Source organism: Apis cerana, linkage group LG16 (assembly GCF_029169275.1).
Source record: "Apis cerana isolate GH-2021 linkage group LG16, AcerK_1.0, whole genome shotgun sequence".
In the NCBI taxonomy this organism is placed as follows: Eukaryota; Metazoa; Arthropoda; class Insecta; order Hymenoptera; family Apidae; genus Apis; species Apis cerana.
The window spans coordinates 3,992,874-4,013,195 of record NC_083867.1 but is presented as its reverse complement, the minus strand read 5'-3'; the positions used below and the strand labels follow the sequence as shown (position 1 = coordinate 4,013,195).

At 41.3% G+C, this 20,322-nt stretch overlaps 1 protein-coding gene and 1 long non-coding RNA gene across 8 annotated transcripts in view; one reads left to right on the top strand and one right to left on the bottom strand.

The window, feature by feature from the left end:
* The first annotated feature begins 355 nt into the window (after nucleotides 1-355).
* Nucleotides 356-1,248, top strand: LOC114577880 (uncharacterized). 2 transcript variants are annotated; one of them, XR_009833119.1, is made up of 3 exons: nucleotides 356-486; nucleotides 738-966; nucleotides 1,114-1,248. It is a non-coding gene; the product is annotated as an uncharacterized LOC114577880 (long non-coding RNA). The 2 variants fall into 2 exon arrangements; XR_003698313.2 differs by lacking the exon at nucleotides 356-486 and adding an exon at nucleotides 539-655.
* A 6,768-nt stretch (nucleotides 1,249-8,016) lies between these two features.
* LOC108000310 (homeotic protein ultrabithorax) overlaps nucleotides 8,017-20,322 on the bottom strand; it is a 144,675-nt gene continuing 132,369 nt past the window's right edge. For all 6 annotated transcript variants that reach the window (XM_062086475.1, XM_062086473.1, XM_062086472.1 and 3 more), the window contains one exon: nucleotides 8,017-10,886. The gene's annotated coding sequence lies outside the window, so the exon portion shown is untranslated. The remainder of the gene's footprint in view (nucleotides 10,887-20,322) is intronic.

Sequence of the window (20,322 nt, the reverse complement as noted above, 5' to 3'; positions counted from 1 at the left end):
AAATATAGAAATATATAGAAATAATTAATAATTTCAGTTTTCTTGGATGATTATCGTAACTAAAAATAATTTTAAATATTCTTTATTATAGCTCTTTTATTACTGTGTGGTGTCAGGTTTGTCAACAAACCATTTGAAGGACATAAACGGTCCACTAGGCGAGACTCGTTTCCAACAGTAAACAGTTGGAAGCAACACTTTGTAAAAAGTATATAGAAATAATTTCAGTTTTCTTGGATGATTATCGTAACTAAAAATAATTTTAAATATTCTTTATTATAGCTCTTTTATTATTGTGTGGTGTCAAGTTTGTCAACAAACCATTTGAAGGACATAAACGGTCCACTAGGCGAGACTCGTTTCCAACAGTAAACAGTTGGAAGCAACACTTTGTAAAAACGAAAATTTGCTTGGATATGGAATTAAAGCCTGAAATTTTGCTTTATAGGTTGGATTCCGATACATCGTTGTGCAATGATGATGCAGGTATGAATTATTTCTTTCCATGGTTTTGAATATTTATCGATTTTTTTTTTTTCTTGTTAATTTCTAAGCGGTTGGGAAACGATAAGTGTACATTGATGGATGTGAATGTTTTTTTCTTCGATAAAGAGATATCGGAGATATATTGTTCACGCGTTGAGAAATAGGAGAGGTAAAAAAGCTTCGTTAGAGATATCTAATCTTTGGAAATGGAATACAGCGTCCTTAGATATTCTAATGTTATTTCATTACAGGGAATAGGTTTTGAAATGATTCGATTGAAATGAAGAATATCCAGTAAGAAAGAATACGTTTAATAAAGGAAAGAACAGGAATAAACTGTATTATATAAACGCGTCGATGCCTTTGTTCCGCTACATTGAGCTCGGCAATTCGAGAAGGGGACAAACGAAACACGACGTATTTTTTAATACATTTCGCACGAGAAGTAAAACAAATAATTTATTTACGAAATAATAAAAAGTAACTAATGTTATTACTATTTCTTTTTCTTTTAATTTATCGTCACATTTCTCGTCGATAGAAATTTTCATTAAATAATTATTTGAACGCAATATTTTTCGATCGTTACTTTTTCTTTCTCTCTCTCTTTTTTTTTTTTTTTTTTAGACAGTCGAGCTTGGAAAATATGGATATTCCCGAGTTCGAAATTCAAGGTTTCCAAAGTTGTCCCAATGAATCTCGAGATAAAAACAGCGCCAATGGTCTACGAAATATACACGACAGCTCGAGGTCAAGTTTTATTGCCAGGTAAGCCGCGGCTTGCTCTATTTTCTCCTCGCCATGGATCTAAAATGTAACAAGTTCACAAAATTCTAAAACGCCGTGACCTCTCCCCAAATGCCTTGGGAACGAGGCCTTGGGAATTACAATGGTAAATCTTGCGTCATCTTCCTTTATCTGATATTTCAGAAAGCGTTATTTTTCACCTAATTGGACGAAACAGAAATGGAAGGATCCGTCCGTATCCTTAAAAAATATTGAGAAAAAAAACGTGCTCTCTGAAAAAAACAATTATTTTTACCTAGTATTATTGAATAATAAATCTTTAACATGAAAAGTATTAATAATTATTCTCAATCAAAATAATTCGCCTCGTCTTATCCGAGCGGAAGCCCTCGTTATAACAAACATCCAACAGCACCGATCTCTCTCACCACCGATAACTTAATTCATAATTGAGTTCCGGCTGTGTAACGAACACTCTGCGGCCAATATAACGTCTAATAATTCTAATAATTCGTTGGACGCGACGCCAGATCTTGGGGGGGGAAGAGGAGGAGGAATCGCGGATAAGGGGGAAGGGTGAGAACGTTTCCTGGAGTCGTGCCCAGCCTGGAAAGCGGAGCCCAAGATGAGGCGCAGGGAAAGAGAAGGGCTGAGGGAAGGGAGAGAGAAAACGGACGAAGGGGGTGAGCGAGATAGGCCGTGAGAGAAGATGGAGTGGAGGGGTGGAGTGAGAAGCGGGAGAGAGAGAGGAAGAAAGGAGGAAGGGTATGGGACGAGGAAATGGAGGGAAGGCCAATTAGAGGGCGGGAAGATTTATCTGCGGACGACGGGTGTGCGCGGATGGTAAGGGGTAGGTCGGTCTCCTCTCTGCCTAGCTTGTATTATTCCTTAGTTGGACAACCCCCCGCCCCAAGACAACGACGTGGTCCAGCTGGTATCGAGTACGGTTCGGTTTCTAGGCGGATTAATAGGTGGATAATTTTTCACGGCAGTGGGTCGGCCAATTTTGGATCGAAAGGGATGCCTGATCCGGATGGCCGTCCATTAATGAATTTTCTTCACTGGTGTACGGATTTCTTACTTATTAATTTAATTACTTAACGAGTAATTAAAATGCTTTGATAACGATTGTTATTCGCGTTTTGAACGATAAATTATGGAAACAAGTGGCGGTCTTTGTATCGTTTCAGAAAGAATTCATATATATATATATATATTCATATTTTTATCGCGTCGTTTTCTAATTTCGTGCCTATAAAAATATCCAGTATCTGACGCACCGAGTTCCGAGTATCCAGCCAAGATAACGCGATCCATTGGTGGATGCACGCCCGCTCTGTTTTCCGTATAAATAGTGAAAGGAACTGACATCACCTGCCAGACCCTTTGATCTGGCTATCCGGGCAGTTAAGATGTCAAAGCCTTCTTATTAAAATAATTTAAGGGGCGACGACGAGTGGCGCGGTTCCACGAAGAAAGCGTATATACGAAACCGTCGATGAAGAATGCTCGTACCACGTGTATTCTATCCAGGCCTCTTATTTCTCAATGCGTCGATTTTATTATACCTTATTAAGTATTTGTATCATTGCTATTGAATTTAATAGAAAATTAAGAAGAATTAATATATAATAGTGATAAGATAATGGATACAATCTCACTTTTCGATGAACATACATTCGTTATACTATATTCTTTATTTTTTAGAATTTTCAAAATTCATAAAATCTTTAGAAAAATTTTCTATTCAACATACTCGTCAGAATTATCCAATAAAACTCGCACTATTTCCCTACAAACAGCGAATAAAGTTACTCGAATAACTTATTTCTCGAAACATAATAACAATGTCCAATTTATATCCATAACCTAACTTTTCGACATATAAAACACGTTTGCCATTAAATTGTCGATTTAACGCGTTTAATAAGATACTTTTCACTTTAATTCGATCAATCGAATTTAAATCGATCGCTAATCTCTCAAAGTATTATCCCACACTATTTATCTACAATCACATTGTCTTCGATATCCAAGAGCAAACAACAAAGAAAGTTGCTAGAACCGGCGATGCACCGAAGAACGAGAGTTGGAAAAATCTGCGCAGGCTATACTACGGAATACTCGAGAGTTACGAGCGGCGAACGCTTATTTCGAACGTGGCCACGTTGTTAGCTCGCCGTGTAATATCAGGGGCGGCGGCATCGGGGCTAACAACGGAACACCGGCACCGGCCACGAAACAACACAGCGCTGGAACAACCTCCTCGGCTCTCTCGACCGGGCCGCAGTTCGTTTCCGTGTTGTTACATAATACACGCTGCGGTGCGGTTACACGGATGAGGGATGAGGTGTTGCGTTGCCTAATAACCCCCCCTCCCGCAACTATCCTCCCGTGCAGACAGCCTTTCGAGGAGCGGGAGGGGGAGGGAGATCGTATAGGCGAGCAAAGGCTCTACGCTCGTGGAATACGCTAAAAGAGGGAGCTGGCAACGGTGTGCGTGGCGCACCGAGCTTACTCCACGGAGGAGTTGAAAAGTTGTGGAACTTGAGGAACCTGTGAAATATTACACGTTACGAGTAATATGTGATAAGTATTGCAACGCGTTACAAGTAAAAAGTGATCTTAACGGGAATGTATCGAGAGATATATTATATATATTTAGAGTTTATTGTATAAGATTAATTTTTTCCTCGCTTCGATAATTATTTGCGTTTAATGGATGTGTGCTAGGTTTTCGGAACGCTGTGTGTATCTAGATATACTGACGCGTACACGTAACGAACGGAGGAGCGTCAAGTAATTATATGAGGGCGGAGCACGCTATGGCTACACGTATTATATATATATATATGTATATCGTATTTTCGGTGTGTGAAAAACGTGAAAATCAGAACTTTGAAAAATCAAGATAATAATCAAGATTAAATGAAACAATTTGTGTATTCGAATAAATACGAATATGGCATCTTGAAGAGGTAAGTATACATTAGATAAGTATAAAAAAGCATAGTATAACAAATTTTATGCTTGGTTATAAGTAAAATATTATAAAAAGGTATGAAAGAAGGTAAATATATAGAGGTAAGTACTTTACATACCATTATCTCTCAGATTATATTCCCTTGATACAAAGTTGAAAAATTGGTAAAAAATGTTTGTCGCATTAAAAAGACACAAATTGATAAAAGTCCGGGAATTTTTCCAAAAATTTCCCGCAAAAATTCTTGGAAATAATATCAAATTTCTGTAATTATTGAAATTCTTGAATTCTTGAATTAGTTAAAAAAAATTTTTAACTAATTTTGCGATTTTGTATTAGGAAAACATAACTTGACAGGAGGTCGATCGAGAAACTCTTTCGAGAATTTCAGCAATTCTTGAAAATGATATCAAAATTCGTAGAATTATCGAAATTCATAAACAAATAAAATTTTTAATAATAAAATTTAATTTTGCGATTTTATTAGAAGAACATGACTTGACAGAAGGTCGATCGAGAAACTCTTTCGAGAATTTCAGCAGTTCTTGAAAATGATATCAAAATTCGTAGAATTATCGAAGGTAAACAAATAAAATTTTTAACCAATTTTGCGATTTTATTAGGAGAATGTAACTTGACAGGAGGTCGATCGATAATTTCAGCGGTTCTTGAAAATGATATCAAATTCCTGGAATTATCGAAATTCGTGAACAAATAAAATTTTTGGCCAATTTTGCGATTTTGTATCAGGAGAACATAAGTTGATAGAAGGTTGAAATTTCTCTACGAATTTTGGCAGTTAAATTTCTGAAATCTTTCAAATTTTTTGAATCGGATAAAACGAAGTTTTCAATTGTTCCCAGAACATAATTCGACAGCATGAAATTCTTTAGATATTTCCACAGGTTAAATTTTAATCATTTATCTATACTTATCTATCACTTACCTTTCACAACTGTCATTCATTTGCAGCATTTGGATCATTTTAAAATATCTCTCTTAACTCTACTAATACTTACTTCTTCGACATGCTATATATTTTGCTATACGCTCTCCTAATTTCTAAAGGATTCAAACACAAAGATAAAGAATATATTTTCATTACTTATCCTATATCTATACATATATATATATATAAAAGCTTTAAATTTATACACAAAATGTATCCCAAATCTGATAAAAACAATGCAAAAATTATTATCACTAATTTTACAATACAAATTGCAGATGGTGGCTCAATACGTGTTCGAAGCCATCTATCGTGGAAAGAAGATCGGGCAAAAGGGGGAAAAGTTATACGTTCGAGTGGGTACATCTATATAAAGGGAGGAGGGGCTTACTGGGATTCAATTACCGCAACGTTTGCGAGGCACGCTATTCCCACACCCCGAAACCTCGCCATTCTTCGCGCAGCCACCTTTCCATTTCTTCTTGAAGAACGAACAGGTGCTCTCGCGCCTGCTGTAAATTGCACCCCTGTAATCCGAAGTAAAGCGGCCGTTTTATCCGCGCCAGGCCGGGAGATGGATGCTCGCTCACTCTTTCGGTCTAATAGGTCGCGCAGACGGGGCTTTCCATCTTTGATGGAAATCTCGGCGGCGGAATTTATTCGTTGGTTCGAATCTTGTTCGAATTTATTCGAAATTTTGTTGTGACAGCAATAATTGCGCGAGAATGAGACGAGACTCGACGCGAATTTGTGTCGTCAAGATTTGTTTTCGAACAGGTAGCATATAAATATATTGACGGATTAAAGTTTAAATTTTATTGCGCAGAATTTTCAGGATTTTTGTTTTTCAGGCATTGGAAACGGTTCATAGGATCCTTGCTATTTCTAAATTTTAACGATATCTCGTTGATATCATGAGTGGCTTGACTCGTATGCATACTTCAATCTCGATTCGAGAAATTTCACGAAGAAAAGGAGGAAGTTCCAAGAAACGATTCCTTTTAAACATACAAATATCTCATTCCACTATCAAAAAACCCCCAAACTCGTTCGCCAATCTCAAAATTTTCTCTATAATAATCCATCGCAAACCGAAGGGGAACAAGTGCACAATTTATTTCACATTTAAAAAGAAAAGAAAATCGCAAAATTTTAATCCGTCGCGCCAAACTAAAATTACCGCTACCCTCCCACTACAAAAAACCTGCTTAATCCAACTAATCGCCTGCTCAAAAATTCCATCAAAAGTCCCAAACGCTCCGCTCGACAACCCCATCGCTCAACCCCGAGGCGAACAGAAAACCGGAAAGAAAACGAGGCGATCTCCGATTCTCCAAAACTCGACCTTTTCCCGCGCGGAACGACGCACAGTGACGCCGCCACCGACGCCGAGGAACAGTGGCGGCCAACCGAGCGGGGTGCGCGGAGAGGGGGGGCCAGCGACGAATCAAAGGCGATGATCCGCGTTTCGTTCGGATTCGAATCTCTAGGTACATAATTCATCGAGCGTGCACCATTGTCGGGCGGTTCATTAATACAAATGGCGTCTGGTGAATTCCGCCACACACCCCTCCCCTCCCCTTCCTCCTCTCCCCCTTCGCCACGACGGTAACAAGGCCGTGCGGTACGAAGGGCATGCACGCCCCCCTCCTCCTCCTCCTCCTCCCCCGCGCCGCTCGTGGGCGAGACCCGCGTCGTCGCCGTCCCCACGACGACGACGTCGGGACGGTTGGACATATTTTTCCGAACGCTTGTCGACTTTCATGAGGGCGTCTTTCCGCAATAACGTATTAATATCCCGGGGCATCGCGAGACTTATGGCCCCGGGCGGAAAAACGCTCGACCCTGGATCAACGGCGGCGGCCGTTAAGGCGGATCCGCGAGGGACAGTGGACGCGGCTTAAAGCGTCGTAAAGCAACCGTTGCACGTACGAGGTTATCGGCTGGAGGAATTGACAACGAAATATCTGACCGAAATATCTCGCTCGTTCCCACCGAATTCCCCTATCCGTCCCTTATGAGTCGTGGCCTGGATTTATCATTGGTGCTTTTTGTGTACAAAGGGTTCTCGCTTGTGAAATGGATGAAGTGAAAAAAGTGGAGGGAGGGATGATATTTTTATATTTTAGTTTTGAAGGTAGACGGAGTGAAAAGGTACGCGATTGCAGGATAAATTTTCAGAATTGATCCACTCAAAGAAAGGAAAATTATCTCGGTTGTATCGCGGATAACGGAACACCTTGTATATGCTGGTCTTTTTCCGTTCTTCGATTACGTAAGAGTGGGGATGTTGTTGCGTAATCGAATACTTGATAGTGGATAGTAGGTAAGGAGATTTGTCGAGGAAGTTGGAGAGTTTGAAATTTGCAATGATAATGTGTGATGGAAGGGTAGAGTAAATTCGAGTTTCTGGTCTTTTGATTGTTTTTTTTTTGAAAGTAACTTTGAATCGGTGATTTAAAATTAAAAAGTATCTCGTTCGTACGTTTTCTTTTCATCCGTATATAGTTGGCCATTTTGTGAAAAAAATGTAAAATATAGAAACTTTTGAAGCTCGAAAGGTTAATATCTTTCCCTTTTTTAAATAAATTTTTTCAACAATGATCATAACCCATTGCTCGAATATTATAAATATATATATATTTCCATTCAAACTGCAATGCGAAATAAAGCGGAAAAAAAAGCTACTACTTTTCCATATACAACAATGGAGCTTGCATACGGTCACGAATGGAAAGGAAATATTACCAGGAAGCACGGAATCGCCGGAAGGAGAGGGATGTTGGAGAGATTCACAGATGGATTGGTACACGGCCAGGGCCGCGGGCAAAAAAGCGAAAAAGACGCATGATCAAGTTTACATCGCATTTATTTTGTTCCTTTTTTTCCTTAGTAATCGTATAATCAAGGTAATATTACAATCAGCGTTCAGAGCAGCAACCGCCCCCTAGAGAAACAAAAATCGTCTCTTCAGTTTTATACACGTCGTTTTACAACACGTGGTTTCCACGCATAGGCAGCAGATGCGGCCCTGGTCGCTCTCGCGGGTATACATACAATCAGGATCCAAATTGGTAAACAACCGATATTCTAGAATTATATTACAAAAGAGGATGCTGTGTGTTTGCCTTGTAGATATCCGTTTTCCTTTCATTCTTATGTCGCCATCATCGCGGAAAAAAGAAATTATAACGTTTACAGTGAAATAAATGATGATGATGATGATGATGATAATGATAACGACAATGATAATGATGATGATGATGATAATGATAATGATAATAACGATGATGATGATGATGATAGTGATGATGCGGCTACCACTACGCATGGATACGCCTATCCCTAAGAGATATAGGCCTATTCGCCTATAAAAAAATCCGTAATTTAAAACATTTTACAGCACAGCAGAGCGACGAATGTGTATTCTTTCTATTCGTATATATATATATATAATTCTTTTTCGCGCGTTCTAACTTCGTATCTTTTTTTTTATTGTTATTATTTTTTCATCAGTTTTATTTTTCCATTCTTCCCGTTTCACCGAGATCCACAAAATAAATAATTATTAACATTACATTCCTCTTAGAAATACTGCGTTTACCTATTATTCTTGCGTGTCTCTTAGCGGCTATTCGTATACATTCATTAACTAGAATAGTTGTGTTTTACTGCCTTAGGATAGCGCCACGCACACTTTGTGCCTGGGTAGGCGTTTATAGGTACTAAGTAGGTACGTACAATGTAATAATCTTGCTTCGTTAAAAGTGTCTATCGGAGTTTCGTTCGATTTCTCGTTTGGAACGAGGGATCGTAACGATTCACAGATAGAGAGAGAAATTATTATAAACGAGCACAGTGAAAGAAAAAAAAGGAAGTACGGAAGAAGTAAGGAATCTGTGTATCTTTAATGTTTTTTTTTTTTCTTTTTTCTTTATACGTGTTCGGCGTATAAAGGTTACATTCGACTCGTAAGAGAAAAACCGCGCATGCGCCGTCTCACCATTCTTTCGGCCTGGTATAGAGGCGCCTATACGCATCGCATAAACGTTTCTTTCTATAATATATAATATTTAACAAAATTATCGAACATCAACATATATATTTTGTACCGATCGAAAGAAACACGTTTTTATCGTCTTTTGGTGTGCCCGAAAAAAAGATCGGGACATTGTCATAGACAAATATTCTAGTATTATTGCTATCCCCTTTTTTCTTTATTTCTCTTCGAAAGAGGTTAATGCTCGAAAGAAACATCGAGACACACGATGACGATAGAGACGTGTTCTCGTGTCGTTTCCGCAGAGACAAATAAAAAAAAATAATAATAATAATAATTAACAAAAACATAACATCAACAGCAGTCGTAGCATTATTAACACGCTATGGAAGGGATCGTGGTATCAGCGAGCGTATGCGATCAAACAAGCGAAATAAAACGAAATAATCGCCATGTTAACAAAAAACAGGGGAGGGGAGGGAATGGCGGTATTCATAAAATATATCAATCCTTCTTACTTAAAATTTTCCTATCTGGCTATTTCTTTTTTTTTTTCATCGAAACAACTTAAGTTCTTTGCATTTTTTAATTTTAAGGAATAAGATCAAATTTATTTCTCTTAACCCTTTAATTACGAAATACATATAATATTGAAATACATATATACGAATTCAAAGATTCGATTCCACAATTAAAGGATTAAGTGCTTTAATTTTCTGCTAGATAAAAATTTTAAATAAGAAGAACGATATATCAGCAAAATATATTCTATTCTTCTCTCTCTCTCTCTCACTCATTCACTCACTCACTCACTCACTCACTCACTCACTCACTCACTCTCACTCTCACTCTCTCTCCGTATAATATATCGATCCGCGAAAGAGAAAAAAGTAATTATTTTAATCACTGGGGAGACAACGCGTGTCGATAAAAACGAAAACTGCCGAATCAACCCCCCTCCTAATCGTTCATATATCCGCGTCGATCGCCATAGCGTGTGGACACTCGAGGATACTTGTGCTCTCACTTCCCAAGCGTTAACTTACTAATTATTAACTCTTAGCCATTTCGTTTACGTATTTAGGTTTTCAGAGAGAGGATTGCGCGCATCCCAACGCACCATTTTTACCACCACCTTTGCCTTTGAGCAAAGAGACGAAACCCGAGACATTATGAGAAACATCTGGACACATACATAACGTTTCTCGGTGATCGTTTCTATGAACGATATGTCGTTGTTCACGCGCCTTTTCGTCGTCGCCTTTTCGCCTTTTCACGCTCGAAAACGAGATACGGGACGGAGAGATCGGTTGTTTTAACGAGCGGAACTATACAACTCCGTACAACTCACCCCCTCTATCTACACACACTACTGCGCCAAAAGCAGGGGGGGACCACAGATAGAGAGAGGCCAGAAATGTGGGGGAGGGGGCAAAGGGTGAACTACGACAATACTAGGCTTGTACGGACGTCACTGTGCACTTGGATACTGATTGGTCTGCGGGATTATTGGTCAAAGTGAGCTGACAGGAGGTTTCTCCATGGGGGTGGTGATGGTTGCGGTGGCGCGCGGGGGGAGGGGGGCGGGAGCAGGAGGCGGGTTCGTCACTCACCGGGTGCAGCATCCGATTCGCCGCAACCGATAAATTGACGATCGACAGATACGCACATCGACCATCTATTTGGCATTACAGAGACAGTGGATGCAGCCTGCCACTCACCTGAAACAGAAATCAGAAACGTGGGGGTTAGATGACGAGCTGTGTGTGAACAAAAAACGGATTTTTTTTTTTTTTATTCCTTTGTGAAAAAATTTTCAAATATTTTACAATTACGCTTTGTACACGGGATTTGTATCGTCGTTAAGAGAAAGTTATTGATTTACAAGTTTGAGATCTTTATACGGAGGAAAATGATAGCTGGACGTTGCAAAGGTTAATTAAAGCTAAATAACGTATATATTTTCTTCGAAAGAATAGGGGGGAAAAATGGGGGAAAGAGGAAATGAATAGTCATAGTCGTAATAAAAAAGGGGAGAGGGGTGCAGTTTCACGAATGCTGGAACGAGTATCAAAGGGCGAATCTTAAGAAAGAATCGGTCGAAAGTAGCCGGGCGGTTATAAAAAGGAAGATATAGGGCCGGGGGCATGCGGAAGAAAAGGCAGAGAGGATTGGCAACGCGCTGCCTCCGGTGTGCGTCGTGTTCCTCCCTAAGACCCAACCCCTTTCGCTCTTAACGCGGGCTATCGATATCCCCGAGATACAGACACCACGAAAGCTCGAGCACAACGTGCGTGTGGCCGGACAAGGCACCACGTGCATTCATCCCATTACAAAAGGAGCTGAACCAGCGCTGGACGACCCTACCCGTCGTGTCCTCGACACACGTTCAACGTATGAACCCTATAGACAACCTTGAACCGGCTGCACCACCTTCCTAAGAATCGCCAACCCTCCCGTACATCAATGGCCACGGTTAATATTTTTCAACCCTTATGTCGACATCGAAAACTTTCAATGTTATTAAATTTCTAATTTTAGTAATTTTTTTTTTCTTTCTTTTTTTTTTTTGATGAAGAAATTCTAAATCTCGATGTTTTCAAATCAAATGTTGAATAATAATATATTCAGCTGAATTTGAATTTTTTGAAGTGAAAAAAATTATTTTATAAACATAATTATATTGTTACAAGATAAAAGATAAAAATTTTTATTTGTTTTGGGATTGAAAGTTCTGATTTAGTTGATATTGAAACAAGAATAAAAATATTTAAAGAATCAATAGGAAAAATAATCGAATTATAAATAAAACGATGCTTGATTTAAATGCTCACGAATTCTTAAAAAATCGATATATTAAGTTTTTTTTCATATTTTTCCTATTTTACTATTTTTCTTTTTTTTTCTTAAATAAGTTTATCATGTATTTCCTTTCAATTTTTATGTACTTCGTTACGTATATAACTGATATTGCGTAATTTTACGATTTAAAATTTACGAAATATAATTTTCTTTAACGAAGAAACGAGTGAAGAAGAAAGGAGAATATCTGTTTTGCATCTGGTCTTTTCCTTTATACTTGCTTCTTCTCATTCGATTTCGCAGGTTAAGTGCAGTTGCAAAATCGGAGAGAATGAATCGCGATTGTACCCGCAAGGACTTTGAATAAAGTTGTTTGCCCTGGCTGCGTCGGCCGTCGCCGTGACAAAGGCGAACGAAGGAAACGGAAAGGTGGAGAGGATGTTCCCGGAGCACTTGGCAAGGTCGGCACATTTTACAGCCGCAAACTCGCGCCAACTGTTCAATCTATCCGCTTATACGACCTGCTTCTTTCGCTTGCCTCGGAATATCCTCGATCCGAATCCACCGAAGCTGGCTCGAGTTATTCCTTTCAATCCTATTCTCCAGACGTTGTGATAAATCTTTCTCTTTTTTATCTTTATATATTAAACTAGGAATAAATAAAGAAAATAAGAAAAGAAGATGGATAATTCGTAATAAGTATCATCAATTGCACGATCTCAAATGTTCAGTTTCTTCATTTTCCATCCATTTAGATTCTTTAAAATCAAATAAATAAATTGATTTTTTAATCATCAAACGTTTCTACTTCTTATTCAAGTTTCTAAGATTCTTTAGACAAGCGATGTTCGTTCGGCTACGGTCGGTTATAATCGGTTACGCTCGGCTATAATCGGCTATAGTCGGCTATAGTCGGCTATAGTCGGGATTCGTGCTTTCGGTTTTTGCGAGCTTTAAGCAACGTTAGACTCGCGCGACGTAAAGGCACGCGGGAACGGAAATTTATTGCGGCTTAAAAAGTCCGGCTTCCTTCGGAAATCCTGATAAATGCGCGAAGGAGCAACGCCTCCGCGTATATATGTACGTACGTTTAAACTCGTTGCACAGCCAGGGCGAAACGCGAAGTGACTCTAGGCCGAAAGGCAAACTTACGAGCAAAAATGAAATACAGCCACGGACAAACAACCGTGTTCTCACTAGCGCGCTTCTTGAATAATTTCTCCCCTATTTCTTCATTTTCGTCGATAAGATTCCTCGAGTCTTATAGACATCGTAACCAAACCATTTCATCGTAATAATTATTAAATCATTAACTTAATCTTTGAACATAACGTTGGAATAATTTTCCTCCAATTCATTTTTTTGCGATTTAAGTAACCTAATTTTTAATATGTCACTTCTATAAAATTAAACTATTAAAATTATCAAAACATCAAATTGATTGGGGATTTTTTGTAACTGCTAATCTACTATATCTTTCTTCTTGTTATTTCTATATTTATATAATTTTTATCATAACTTCCATCATATGGCATTCAATTCTAATGTAATCCATTCATTTCAGTATCTTCACATCCATCATCCCGAAAGAATCTCTCGAAGAAAAAAATAAATTGAATCACTTGTATCCGATTCCAACAAGTATTTAAGAAATCCAGGCGCGAATTGAGAAAAAATAACCCTAGGGATATGTAACGTCCCACGTGGAGTAGCGTCGTTCAGCTAGAACAAGAGGACATACACGAAAAGGGTGGAAGCAAGAGGGAGAGAGAGACAGAGAGAATGGGATGGGGTTGAGCACGGAGAGCGGTTATTATCTATCGCTCTCGTTACCACAGGTTGCTCGTAAACCGGCCGCATCAAGAGGGTGGGGCGTTTGGGTTGGAGAGCAGAAGCATAGGTAGGTAGAGATACCGGTACTCATATCGTTGTCGTCGTCCCGTACCCTCGCACGCTACCACGGGGCTAAGCTCTCACCCCACCCTCCTCTCTTTCTATTTTATTCGGTTACCCATGCAGGGTATCGTGCCGGCGTGCGAATGGACGGCTGCGTCGAGGGGGCACTTGAAAAATCTCCACTTACAAGCGCCTTCCTTTTCCGATCCACTATCGATGGCGATTGCTTTTTATCCTTCTCTCGTTTCGCTCTTGTGCATGCGGCAATGGAGCTCTTTGTTTGAAGGAGATTGTATCTGAGATCGCTCGAGGAATGCTCGTTCAAATGACTTCATCGAGCGAGGAGATGCTGTACTGTGTCCACAGTTCTTTTAGTGCGATATAAGTTCGTGAGAAAAAATCGAGATGTAATTTTTCATACAATACAATACAGAAGAATGAAATAATGTTTGAGAGCGAATATCGAAAATTTTAACTAGAATAAATATACGTTAACCAGAAATTTCATTTGGTACATTGCCATCAAGCGATAAATATTCTAATCCGTTATGGTTATAAATAATGAAACGATACGCTAAGAATTGAAAAATATAATTATACGTACATGTAACACGAAAATTTTTAATTTAATTTCATAAATTCCAATTAATTTTCGCTATATTTAAGAGAATTATATCCACGCTAACTTAACCACCAGCCTAGCGTACGATCGAAAAAAAGAACATAAGAAACTCAAACTGTTCCCAAGCAACGTACCTTCGACATAGCCCCATAATAATTTCACCGCGTTCGCGGTCTATAAATGCGTAGGAAACACAATGATGATCGATATTTCAAGTCCGAACTCGAAAGCGAGAGCGAGAGACAGAGAGAAAGTGAGATCGCTAGTCGTCGCGTCGCATCGAAAGCAAGAAGCGAACGAAGCGAGCGAGAGAGAGAGAGAGAAGATCCGATAGCCCGCCAACATCAGAGCGAAAGAGACGATCGCGACGGACACACGAGACGGCGCGAGAACGGAGAAAGGTTCGCAGAAGCATCGGGATTGAGATCGAGTCGCAAGAGTTTTTTATCAGGGCGACGTTGCACGGAGCGCGAATTGCGCGTAACCCCCGCGGGGCAACAGCACGCCCGTCGCGACAGGGGGCAGCACCAACACCGGACCCGATACTGCGTGGTGTGTAGTTGCTGCGAGCAGCCGCTGCACCAGGAACTCATAAATCTCCGGGGATATAGATGGCTCTAGTGTCGCGTGAGGTTGCAAGCTACCCCATGCAGGGTGCCGTGGAACGCCCTCCCGCCCCTACTCTATCCCCCTTACCCAACCCATTCCTCCGTCTTCGTCTGGCTAACTTTCTCTCTCTCGCTTCGCATTTCTCTGCCTCCCCACTCCTCCGCCTCGGCCATATCTCTGTCACACTCGCTTGTCGTTTTCTCTCGCTTGAACGTCCTCCTCTCCGTTCGTTCGTTCGTTCGTTCGTTCGTCCGTCCAAGCCAGGCCAAGTTCCATCGGTCTTCCTCCGTTCTCGAATGCGTCGAATTACCGGAATCCCACCTTCGAAACCAAAGGTGGTCCCTTCTAGGCGAGCCTTCCCTTTCCCTCCACACTTGCGCCGCGATATTTCACGCGGAGTTGTACCGTTTCGAGCGGCTGTGTACACGAAATTCTCCTAGATGATCGCTTATCGAACGAGCATCGATTTTAACTCTTCGCGCTTCTTTCGCTCTAGGGAATTTTCGAAGTATATTTACTCCGGTTTCGTAACTAACAAATAAATTCCACATTACGTATTATTGCATTATAACCTGGTTTTAACTTAAATTTTATAACATTTTTTTTTTTTATAGAAATGATTCTACAAACGCTTTAAGATACAGAGAATTGAATTGAAGAAATAATGTTACAATTTCCAAGAATGGTGCAAAAAAAATACAGTATAATAGTTAAATTGCCTTTACATCTTCGTTCGAATTCCTATGCGAAATCGATTAACCGATAGTCGTTTAACATGTTGGAGACGAAGGGAGGCCTCTAAACGAGAAGATTCTTTCAGGTTAAAGACTCGAGTTCGAACCCTGTTCCGTGTCACCTTATAATTGACTCGTCCATTGAATAGGAAAGAGAAGGCATCATACCCACGATGACGAGTGAACATCACTGGGCAGGAAACAAGAGGGTATCTCTTGGTGATCCCCAGTGCCCCCGCAGTGTTTACACCGGCAACATTTCCAAGCGTTCACGGGGCGAAATATTACCGTATTGCCTCGTGCCGGAGAGTGATATCGCCGGGTAATATATCGTTTCGCGTGTTTTATAGCGACGCGTACTCGCCCTTATAGTGGGTGTACCTGGCTGGTGCGGATATCTTGGCCGGGTGCGATGCGAGCCAAGAATATATCGTATTCTATGGGTTTCTCGAATGGAAGGCGAAATAGAATGCTCTGATGCTCGGATATAGCACGCACAGAAGGATGACTAGATCGGACGCTGCTATCTCGCTGGAATGGAGCTATTGTTCATTATCTTAATAATTATTGTAATTATACGTGTTGTGGATATTTATCGACACTAAAAAATAACTAATACAAATTTTTCCAACGAACGAAATCGTACTGGGGATATAATTGGATTTAGGCACAAATCGGTCGAATCGAAAGAGAAGAACCGTTAAAATTTTGCGCGGAACCGATCTCTTCTTAGGCTCCAGGATGTGCCAAGAGAAATGCGGGGATTCCTATAAGCCAACAGCGCGAAAGAGCGCCCTGCCGAGCCAGAACTGCATGTTGGTACGGCTCCAGTGTAGGAGTAAAACGAGTACATAGGTCTGAGGAACGGCAGAAGGAAGAGAAGAGGAAGAAAATCGAACGACAGAGCAGGAGGGAATGCGAGGTACGCGGGTCCAGGGGCCAGAAAGTCAGAAACCGAGCAAGCGAGCGAGCCAGCCAGTCAGACCAGCCAGCCAACCGAGCCAGAGAAAGGAGAGAGGACGTCGATGATGAATCACCCACCAGGAGTGAGCAAGAGTAAAGGAGAGAGGAAAGCAATAAGAGGACGAGAGACACGCAAAAAAAGGCTCCACGCTGGAACGCGCTAGAGCGAGTCGCTAACTGACTTATCTACACATCGGAGTATCAACCCGTCCTCGACGCCCCTGTGTAATGGGCCGTGGACCGGTATTTCAGTTGTTCGAGTTAAATAAGCCTCGATCGGTGGGATAGTGTTGATTTTGATCGTTCCTCGGATGAGAATCTCTCTCGAAATGAGACGGGAATAGAAAAAAAAAAAAAAAGAAATCGCGAAGTATATCATAATCGGTATCGAGGAAAACTGAATCCTTCCCGTGGGCACGTGAACGAAGAAAATCCGAGGGGTCCAGTTCCGTCGCCGAGGAAATTGGGTTCGTCGTCACGAGTGAGGACAGGAGGAGGAGGAGGAGGAGGAGGAGGGGTTGGACGAAGCGAAAAGAACTTCCAGTATCATCAAAGAATCGCGTGGATCGAGTGTAAGGATGTGGACGTGGTACACACCGATGCGCTTTATATAGAAGTTGCGTTCGCTCGGTCACGGGTAATGGTTTTACGAGCGTCAAGGGTGATATAAAGAAAATGAAAAACACAGCGGAGCTGCTGCCAACATGCACGGGATATAACTACGCTTCGTCGTCCCTTCCTTTTCGTCTCCGCTACTTCTTAAGTTTATATACATCCAAGTGGAAGGGGAAGGGAGAGAGAATCACCTCAAAATTCTAACCGTCCTTGCCCATTCTCCGTGCAATTTAACTCCCCGTGGATCGCGTCGCAATTAGTTCTCATATTTCGCTCATATCGCCGGCTGAACTTTTAACGCGCCTTCACGCGCATGCGCACCTCTCCATCCGTACGATTTATTCGGTCAAGAAGCGTAAACTTTTATCCCTCCCAAAACTTTTATCCCGTTGTCCGTTTTTAGTTAGAAAACGAATAATTTGCCATGGTCTCCGTGTAATCCTCTTATTTCTCTCGTCTGTGTTCAGCTCAAGTTTTACGAAGTTTCGCATTTTCTTTTCATACATTTCTGGTCAAATCGAAGATATACCGTACGTATTGTTTCATAACTAATTGTTTATATATTATAAGGTAAAAAATCCATTCTCCTTTAACGTAAAAGAGAAAGAATGATATACATAGAAGAGCACGTGAAAAGTTAGATGCACTTTAACTTTTTTCCAACTTTTGTCGCGATCCAGAGGTGTATCTTCCCGCGTCTCGTCGAGTGTATCGCAATTAAGCAGCTCGTTCACCCCGACGGCCGCGTCCTCGTAAACTTGCTGCCTTTATGCGCGGCCCACGAGCGCAAGAAAGTTTTCGAGAACTTGAATGAGATTTCAGAAAGGTTACTTCAATATCTGTGTAAGTGGGTTGCAACAAGGTGGAACTTGATGCAGCCAGGATTTCTGACCGCGTACAATGAACGCGTTACACGAGGAATCTTTGAAAGTCGAGGAAGAAGAAACGCGTTAATGTCGTCTATAATTCATACTTCGAACACCTGCGCGGCCAATAAAATTTTTCTTCCCCTTATATATATATATATATGTAATCATTTCTCGCTATAAAATTCTCACGATGGGAAATTTGTGTATTTCGGCTGCACGAAATAACGAAGCGCGGATAGTCGAGGTGTGAAATACGCAAAATCGACGGAAGTCGAGCATACCACGGATAAAGACATTAATCTCGTTCCGCGATAAAGTAATGCGAACAATGATAAATTCCACGCAGGATATTTATTACGTGCGCGCGGGCGCACTCGTGGTCAAGGAACATTTAGCTCGTACCACTTTATTTCAACGCGATCTCGCTCCCGGGTGGTCTGTATAAATAAGCAGTCGTCCGAAACTGGAAACGTTCGGCTGGCTTGGGAGAAAGAGAGAGAGAGAGAGAGAGAGAGAGCCGAGCCAGATATCCCTATTCGATTGGGGCAACGATTTTCACGCGTTTCTTTTTAATTAAGCTGCCGACCGCGTTGGTGCGGCGCTGTTATCGGCCGCAATTATTCGCCGTTGGACACGGCACGGGATATGAACAGTACGGGGACTCTCCCCTTCCTACTGTTCGCGATTGATGGACACAACGCGAGAACGCGCGCACGGTCATTCTTGCCGCGTTAAACGAACCGTGTAATCGCGCACACGAGACACGTAGCAGAAATCCAGCGCGCACCGAGACTGGCTGTGCTTTTTCAGCCACGACGAAGAAGGCGTAAAACTACTCGTTTGTCGCGGCTCTTTTGCCGCGCGACAACTCGTGAAACGGTTAACGCGCCCCTGTTGAGCTTTGGTTACACGAGTTTTGACAGGAATCGAACATTTTTCGTGTAGAGATACTCGAAGAAATGAAATTTCTCGCGCCACTTCGTACAGGGAAAATAGAATTTTCCCCGATGAAATACGATTTTATATCAACGATTAGCACAAAATATAGATGAATTTTACGGAGTGGTTAGAGCGAGAAAAATTCCGACAAAGATCGAATTCGTTGTGTCGACGGTTGGCTAGAAAAATTAAGTGGTTATGTAAGATAATTTGGCAACGTCGCAGCAGCCATCACGCCGTAGTCCGAAAAGAGAAGGGAAGGGAGGAGAAAAAGGGAAAGACGAAGGGCGACGATGTGGCGTGTATCGTGTGTGTTAGAAATATCCAGCCAGACGGAGCGAAGCGTATGCCGTCCTCTCTCTGTGGCTAGCCGAAAAGAAAACGAGGGGAGGGGGGGAGAAAAAAAAGAGATGAAAAACGAAAAAGGCTATGGAAGGCTTAGGTTTTGTTAGGTTGCGAGAGGTTCTAGTCAGGCCGTGCCGTTGCCTCCTGTCCCGTTCTGTGACCCACACTACTCTAACCTCAAAACCGAAATGGAAGAGGTTGGGGCTAAGAGGAGAAGGGGAGAAGAGGGTGGGACGAGAGGAGGAAGGGAAAGGAAGTAAAGAAAAGATCGAGATGGCGTTACGATTCTCCGTTTCTCTTTCTTTTTCATCCGGCGTCTCCGCCGCTCTTTCCATCGCGTTCGCTTCGAAGAGCCCGGGGATTCTGGGAGTTTTTAGAGTGCGGCCCCTCATTGTTGTGTAAATGCGGGCCAATGGCGCCGCCAGACGGGGCGCAGAGCTCACTTTTAAATGCTAATACCCCTGTTGTACAAAACCGGGTTTTACTAAATTCGCGGCTTCCTTCGCGGCGCGGATCAGCGGCCACAATTATTAAGCTATCAAGCTGCGCGAAAAAGCTTTTGTTTATGCTCGTTCGCGCGAGCCGTTGTAACCGTGCTGCACCACCGCTCGAAAATTCGTTGTATCGCGCCCGGTGGACAGTTTGTGTAGATTAAAACGGGATTCGTGGATTCGTGTATTCTTTGTATTCGGATTTTGCACATAATTAAAAACGAAATATCGAAAGGGAGGGGAAAAAAAAAATATTTTTACGTTCAGAGCAA